This window comes from Lactuca saligna, chromosome 7, assembly GCF_052625555.1.
Source record: "Lactuca saligna cultivar CGN05327 chromosome 7, ASM5262555v1, whole genome shotgun sequence".
Lineage (NCBI taxonomy): Eukaryota > Viridiplantae > Streptophyta > Magnoliopsida > Asterales > Asteraceae > Lactuca > Lactuca saligna.
In genome coordinates, this window is record NC_136423.1 from 45066271 (window position 1) to 45075377 (window position 9107).

Below are 9107 nucleotides of genomic sequence, written 5' to 3' on the forward strand. Positions count from 1 at the left end.
GTAACTTTCAACCATCAATAAAGGTATGTATTTTATAAAAAGTTTTAGTACTTTTCAGTGTATGTTATATAATTGTGATACAAAGATGAAGTTACACCGCCCGTTGTTCCCGCCGCCGACGGGTTGTAACATATACCCATTGGCATATGCCATTGTTGTGTCAGAGAATTCACAAAGTTGGAAATGGTTTCTTGAGTACCTGGGAGATGATCTAGATCTATCACCACTTTCAAACTTCACATTCATAACTGATAGACAAAAAGTAATTGATTTTTTTTAGTTTTCTATTTGAACTTATAAGATACTAATTGTCCTTTAACATCTTTGTATGGCTTAATTCCAGCCATTGTCCCGTTGTTCCCCGTTAGGTTAGTTGCTGAACACAAATTCTATCTCAAACATATATATATATATATATATATATATATATATATATATATATATATATATATATATATATATATATATATATATATATATATATATATATATATATATATGGAAACATGAGTTCAACAACAACAGAAGCATATGATTGGTTGACGAAGATATCACCACAACACTAGGCTAGATGCCATTTCACAGGTATGCCACTCTCAATTCACTGGCAAACTATATGCATTTGATTTTTGTTGCTCTAAGTTACTATTATGTTTGCAGGTAGACTAGTCACATACATGCTTTTGAATAACCTTTGTGAAGTGTTTAACAGTAAACTGAAAGATGTGTGGGACAAACCAATAATCAACTTCTTAGAGTACATTAAGGAGTATATGATGAAGGGGATTTGCAATGTGATTGATTAAGGTGCAGGTCCATAGACTCCAACAACAACAAAGATCATGGACACAAATACAACAAAGGCTTAGATGGGTGGAATTCCTCAAACAAATATGAAGTACAAGGACCATGGCAAGATCAGCATGTTGTTGACATGGGCCAAAGGGTATGCAACATTAGGAAATGAGAATTAATAGGAATTCCTTGTAAGCATGTGATTGCAATGATATTTGACAAAGCAGACAATGGTGAGGATGTTCAGAAGTGGTTCGGTTGTGTTCTGTTTGGGCTATATATGGCTGCAAAGAATTGGATTAGCCTTTGAGGATCGATCAAAATAATTATTTATATTTACTGTTCAAAATTATTTTCAATCGATCAATAAAAGGTGTAGTGGTGTCAATTGGCTGTTTAATCCCTACACTGCTTTCCAATCTTCTGTGTAGGTCGGCTCTATATTCTGTGTTATGTTCATTAGGAGGGGAGAGGCTTGCTTTAATTTTGATTTACTCTGTTAGTTTTAGGTACAATAACTTTTTGGTTGACCTTGTTATTGCTTAGCGTTTTAGTTACTTTGTTGCCCTGTGTTTCTGGATTATTTCTTTTTTTCTCTGTTAGCTCTTTGCTAGAGGACTGTTTCCATTTATAAAAGTCCTTTGCTGTTAAAAAAAAAAAAAACTATAATGGTTTAGTCACCACAGAAAATATTCAAAGAGACTGAATTGATAAAAAAAAAAAAGATAAAGATAAAGAGTTTCCTCCTTAATGAAAAGGGTGAGTGACAATCCAACAACCAAACTGTTAGTAAAATAAATTTACAAGATGCGAAGTTCTTAACACTTGAAAATGTTCTACACATAGGAAACTGGTACTCCCACTACAAGAATAAGCACCTATAGGGACGAGTTCTATAGGGACGACATTTGTCGTCACTATAGGCTACCTATAGGGACGACATGTCGTCTCCATAGAGTTGACGGATTTTTTTGACTTTTGAAGCTATAGCGACGACGTGTTGTCTCAACATGTGAAGCGGGAAATGACGTGGGATTGGCGCGTTCTTTAAACATCTGTGGAGACGACTTGTCGCTCTAACAAATAAAAAAAATAAAATTGACATTATTTTTAATAATTCCACGGAAATAATATACTGGGCCATCGTTTTGGGGATAATTTTAGACGCGACTTCTTGTCTGCCCGGAATTACGAGAGCAGCCCCTTCGTTTTATTCATGCACGCTCAATCAACAACAAATCTTCTTTGAATCACTCACTCTTTCTCGATCGATCGATCGACAATTCTCCCTTGGCGACTTCTCACCTCCCAATCACTAAAAATCTTCTTTATCTCTGTCGATCCTCATGCTAGTTGCCGAAGACTACTGATGATTATCTTCAACTTCGATGATTATAGCGAATACAAGCCCCACTCCGGCGACCTAGGTTAGTAATTCTCCATTTGAAACTAGAATTGTGATTTTCTTTCACAGCTTCTCGTTTTGAAGATGCAATACTGATAAACTGTAACCCATCAACGATTTTTCTGTTGATTTTCCTTCTAGTTATTCGTTATTCAAGTCTGGAGTATTGATTTCTTTGTGGATTTTGCTTCTGCGATTAAAGGTATTTTTTTCACCGAGATATGTTTGCAGCATTGAGATATGCTTCTTGACCTGTTGAAAGTGATGAAAAACTTGATTATTAATTGATAAACATCAATTCAAGTAATGTATTCACAGTTATGATTATGAAAAATTGTTTATTAAGGAATAATTTCTTGCTGTATTTCATTTGTTATAATGGTCAATAATTAGGGCAGCAACAATTAGAGGTACAACAACAGCAACAACTTCAGTTCCAGCTTTTGGAACCCATCAATAGCATTGGAAATCTGGGGTACTTTTCTGTTGGGTAATCTTGATTCAGGATATGGATATGGGTATGGGTTAATGGTTAGTATTTGTTTGATTTATTTAGTTTAAATAAATGGTTTTTGACTAGTTCATTAGAAGTGCACGTGGGTATACTTGGTCTTTAAAGCATCCTAGTCTTAAGGAGTAGTTAGCTAGTTTGTAGACTGTTTTAGTTTGTTTCCATTGGATATGTACTACGGCCTATATATATAGCTTTTGTTTTCTGAATATGAGAAGTTAGTGTGCAGCAGCTTTGAGTCCAAAGTACTTTCGTATATCTATATTTGCTTTCTGCATACATATATATCTGTGTTGTGTGAGTGAGAAGGTTGGGACCTGTTCCAACATTTTGGTATCAGAGCAGGTTGAAGAGAGCTAGCTTGAGAGTCGACTTTCAGAGGGAGGAGCCTTTGGCTGCAGGGCAACAAGAGCAGCAGAAGCAGCAGCAGGTCGGCAAGAGAATGAAGCAGTAGCAAGTCGGCAAAAGAATGAAGGTTTGATTGGCAGCAATCCGAAGAAAGAAAGAAAGACAAGAAGAAAGAAGAATGAAGAAAGTAGAAAGAAGAAAGAAGAAAGAGAAAAGACATGAAGAAAGAAGAATGAAGGTTTGATTGGCAGCAATCAGAAGAAAGAAAGAAAGACAAGAAGAAAGTAGAATGAAGAAAGTAGAAAGAAGAAAGAAGAGAGAAAGAAAGACAAGAAGAAAGTAGAATGAAGAAAGTAGAAAGAAGAATGAAGAAATAGACTCGGTGGTGCTAGGTCTTTGTGATCAGAAGAAAGAATCTCAATGGTATCGCTTTGGTCCACGTTATTGAAGGGTAATTTAGATATTTGACAAAAATAATCACAATTTCCTTCAACTACATGCAAATTTAATATCGACTCCCTACTTATGAAAAGAAGCCCAATAGGTGTTTTTAATTCTACTTCTTTTGTTTAAAGTTTACCATATATATATATATATATATATATATATATATATATATATATACATCCAATTTTTAATTATGTAATGTAACTAACCATATTCCATCATATGCAGATTTATAATATAAAGTGTTATAGAATATCAACATTAGTTATCTAGAAACAACTTAAAGTTAACTTACAGATGTTAAGATATCATATTAGTATAAAAAGTTATGTCTATAGTATATGATGTGCTCTATAAATGTAAATGATATTTAAGATATATAACAGAATGACAGCATTTGTGGTGAAATGCAAAGAAAAAGAAACACTCATGTAACGACCCAATTTTCATGTCCAAAAATTTCATTTTAAAATATTACTTTTAGAAAACATTAATAAATAAAAACGTTGTTTGATCACGCCATAACACATCGCAAACCATGTTTTAATAATCAAACCATACAACCCATCAAATATCAGAGTACAATCCCAGCGAATCTCGTAAATGCGGAAACCGAAGAGTGTGTGTGTGTGACATGCTGCTACCGTGCCGGCTCCTTTCCCCTAGCTGAGGAGGTACCTGAAACCAAAACTGAAACCGTAAGCACAAAGCTTAGTGAGCTCCCCCATAATACCCCATACCATACAGCATATAACAAATAACATGCAATTAGGAGATACGGGCCCCGCCCACACTCGTGAAGATACGGGCCCTGCCCACAGCTCACTTTCTGAGAGATACGGGCCCCGCCCACACTCGTGAAGATACGGGCCCCGCCCACACTTCGCTACCTGGGAGATACGGGCCTAGCCCACACTCCATTCTCGGAGGGATACGGGCCTCGCCCACACCCAACCGTCAACACATATCATACAAGTATCACGCAGACAACAAGTATAAACAATTCTATCATACCGGTATATATCACAATCAACTCGACTAATAGATACGGGCTCGGCCCACACTATAATACTATCGTCTCATCTATACGGGCCGGCCTTGGTGCCTTAGACCCGTTACTACTAAAAGGAAACTCACCTCGAAATAGCTGCTGGTCTGTGTGGGAATTGATCACCTACTACTGCTGCTGCTGCTCCGGAAACTCCCCGGCTGTAATTCCCACAATATACTTAATCATACACTGCTAACTGTCCTTTGGGTAAAAAGACCATTTTACCCCTGGTCTAGCCCTAAGTCAAATCAAAGTTAACTTTTAGTTTACCCGACTCGCCGAGTGGATCTCCACTCGCCGAGTCCCTAGCAAACTATTGTCCTGGGTCCCTGATTCTACTCGTCGAGTTGGGCTATGACTCGACGAGTTCATCTTCTAAACTGTCATTCAACTCCTTCATCCTACTCGCCGAGTTGTATGAACAACCTGTCGAGTTCATCTTCATCCGAAGAACACATATGCTAAGACTCGCCGAGTTGTATGAACAACTCGCCGAGTCTGTTCTTGATCTATGAAGATTGCCTTGGACTCGCCGAGTCAGGCATTGACTCGCCGAGTCCTATCATGAGTGAGTCCAGCTTTCAACTCACCGAGTCACCCCCTGTGACTCATGGCTCAACTCGATACGTCTAAAAGGGACCAATTCGGTGACTCGCGAGCCGACTCGCCGAGTCACATGAACGACTCGCCGAGTCGTCGCCATGCATCCACTAGATACACCGATTTGTTTGATTTCAGTCCATGCCATTCATAGATCTGGGATCCTAAGACACGAATCATACGTAAAGTTTCCAACTTTACGTGTGGATCTTCACTAATATGGATTTTAGGGTCCAAAATGCCTCAAAAAGGGTAGATCTAGGATGAACAAGCCACATGGGTCCATAAAGCTAACAGATCTGAGCTCTTGGAGCTCAATCTTGCCTAGATCTAAAGGCCAACCCACTTATTACGAAACATTAAGCACAAACAAGTTTGGGGAATGGCTCAAGAGTGCCTTAAATGAAATCTTAAGCATAGAAACAGGGGGAAAACGAGATATACCTCAATGAAACCTGCTGAAAAACACAATGATGCTTGGATGGCTCTCCTTCCTCTTGATCTCTTTCCCCTCCTTGCCTCAAAACCTTCAAAAATCCACACAAGAGCCTCAAATTCACAAGAAACAAGCTTAGGACGAGTTAGGACGAGGGTTGGGAGCTCTGGGGGTGAATGGGGGCTGGCAAGAGGCAGATATGAGGTTTAAATAGGGTGCAAACCCCTGAAACTTAGGGTTTCATCCAACAGCGGTGACTCGCCGAGTCCAGGATATGGACTCGCCGAGTCGCCAACTTAAACGTGTCCTGGGTCTCGTCCCTACTCGGCGAGTCGGACCTTGTGACTCGCCGAGTCCAAGGCTAAAATAGGGCAATACTCAAATAAAATTCACATACCGGAAACCAGGTGCTACAACTCATTAAGTCAGAGAAACACTCATGTATAGCTAAGTCCATAAGATAATAAAAAACAGAACCTTAGTCTAAATCTATTACAACTGTTTTACATCAAAGTCCCAATAAACAGTTTTCAATTTTGAATCCTAAAAAACTAGACTTCTAAAACTCTTTAGGGTAGGAATAGAACTAGAAGAATCCCCAAGAAAAATACATCTATAAAAATGAAACCAGATAAAAACCACATGGTTTATAATTTACCTTCAGTTTTATAATCAAGGTTCCAGGTTGACTTCGTTTTCCAACATTACCAGCTCTTGTAATAGATATTATATCACCAGAGTCTACACAAAAAATATAAAAACTATGGAAAAGACCTAATTGCCCTTCCTAACTAAACCCACATTTTAGACAATGAAAGTACATTGTTGTTTAATTCTTTTAGGACTTTTTTATGATGAACTAGTTGTTCATAGTTATGAGTCTATGACCTTATTTTTTTATTTCCAGAAATACCCCTTTGTTCCTAAAACTTGTGTTTATTTATTATCTTCAAGAAAAGATGAAGTTGTATTGCATTTAGCCCCATAAGAATGTTTAGAGCTTATTGCAGTCCACCATAAAAATAAAAAAATTAAAAAAAAAAAAAAAAAAAAAAAAAAAAAAAAAAACTCTATCTTTATTGTTTAATTTTTGAATTGAAACTGGTGTGTTGAATATTAATTTGTTTGGATGTTCACAACATTCATCACATGTTAATAAGGCCAAGGTATAACTTTTGATGTATAAGTTTATATGTTTTAAAGATTATGAATCTTTAAAACAACACACACATACAAAGAAGGCTCATCCTTTTATGTTCTTACTTATTACTTGTCAATCATCTCCTTTTATTTGTTAACTTGTTATTTATTGTGGGCGGTTGAGACTTCCAATACGCCACCCTCCTTTCTCCTTCTATGATGGTTTGTACCTTAGGCTTCAGAGGTTGTATGTCAACTTGGATACCCCTATATTTCAAACCTAGATTGACGTTTAAATAGTAGTCTGTGAATGTGTTGTTTGCAAATTAAAGTGTGGATGGATTGGCTAAGCATTTACATTGGTGTGGTGGTGACAAGTGTTGTGTTGGTAAGTGTAAGTGCAAGTGCAAGTGATGTGTATCATGGAGAAACGATGGTGATTGGGAGGGTGTTTTGCGATCAGTGCAAAGATGGTGAGATTAATCATCTTGATTATCCTCTTGGAGGTGAGTTATACATACTAGACCAAATCTACACAAGGGTAAATTCGTTATTATTTTAGTTAATTTGACTTTTTATTTTTCAATTTATAATAGTTCTTAAATAAATAACTTTTTTTTTGTTTGATTTTACTTCTAGATAGAAGAATTAAATAGTTATTTATTGTTATTGAGAGTTGAGACAGCCTATTTAGGTTTTAAGAAATAGTTTTTCTATACATCATTCTCCGCATAAAAAAAAGGAAAAAAAGAAAAGAAAAAAAAAACCCGAAATTTGTTAAGCAACCTAATGATTTATAGACGACTTAACAAATAAATGGTTAATGTTACAGATGAGTAAAAACCTTTTTTTTTAACGAAGCATTATTGTTTTCTTTAAATAACAAAATCATATAACAATTTTTTTTTATCATAAAATACCATTAATATAAATATTATAAAAATGACACTTTACAAAGTGAAAGAAAAAATATTTAAGATAATAAAATGACACTTTTACAAAGTAAAATGAAAAAGTTAGTGACATCTATAAAAGTAAAAAATTGGCAAATACTCATATTTTGTGGACTACTAATAGATTTGATGTCATTAACTTTTTCTTTCGCTTCGTAAAATATGATTTCATTATTTTAAATATTTTTATTTTTATCTCATTCTACAACATTTGATGATAGCAAAATTGTTTGTTTGTTTTGTCTTATGTATTCTGAAATGATTAATTAGTTGTGTTGTTGAGTTGGAAAGAAATGGAATGAAAGGTAGGAAAGTTATGTTCTCAAGTTGAAAGGAAATGAAAAGAAAATGATATTTGATGTATAAAAAATCAAGATTTGTGCTAAAAAACAAAATTCACACCTTACTTATCTGTAAAAAAGAAAATAAAGTCGGGTATATAAAATAATATATTTGTAACTGATATTTATGAATTATAATTTACCTTCAGTTTTATAATCAAGGTTCCAGGTTGACTTCGTTTTCCAACATTACCAGCTCTTGGAACAGATATTATATCACCAGAGTCTACACAAAAAATATAAAAACTATGGAAAAGACCTAATTGCCCTTCCTAACTAAACCCACATTTTAGAAAATGAAAGTACATTGTTGTTTAATTCTTTTAGGACTTTTTTATGATGAACTAGTTGTTCATAGTTATGAGTCTATGACCCTATTTTTTTTATTTCCAGAAATACCCCTTTGTTCCTAAAACTTGTGTTTATTTATTATCTTCAAGAAAAGATGAAGTTGTATTGCATTTAGCCCCATAAGAATGTTTAGAGCTTGTTGCAGTCCACCATAAAAAAACTCTATCTTTATTGTTTAATTTTTGAATTGAAACTGGTGTGTTGAATATAAGATTACAAATTAACTATTTTCCAAATGTTGAGGTATAAATTAATCTGTTTGGATGTTCACAACATTCATCACATGTTAATAAGGCCAAGGTATAACTTTTGATGTATAAGTTTATCTGTTTTGGTTTGTAATTCTTTTAACTTTTGATGTATAAGTTTATCTGTTTTGCTTCTCAACCTGATTTTGTCTCAACATTCTTCTTGTATTTTCGATTTTGGAAAGTAACAAAACAATCACCCTTTTCTTCTACCAAAACCAGATGATGTTTGTTGCTATAATATTTTTGAGAAACATAAATTAATGTCACTATGACTAGCTCAAATCTATGAAATGTGTCATTTTATGATGAAATAGACTTATGGTGCCTTTGGTGAATATCGGGCAGGGGAAGCAGCAATTAGGGCAGTCTGAACAGGTACAACAACAACAAATCCAGTTGCAGCGTTTGGAAATATCGGGTAGTTTTCTTCTTGCTTTTGTTCTTCTCTACTTTTTTGTGCTTTATCATATACATCATT

General features: G+C 35.2%; 1 long non-coding RNA gene across 1 annotated transcript; it reads left to right on the plus strand.

Moving 5' to 3' along the window:
* Positions 1 to 2054: 2054 nt before the first annotated feature.
* Positions 2055 to 9107, plus strand: LOC145006226 (uncharacterized). The gene is made up of 3 exons (XR_013662840.1): positions 2055 to 2222; positions 2342 to 2731; positions 8975 to 9107. It is a non-coding gene; the product is annotated as an uncharacterized LOC145006226 (long non-coding RNA).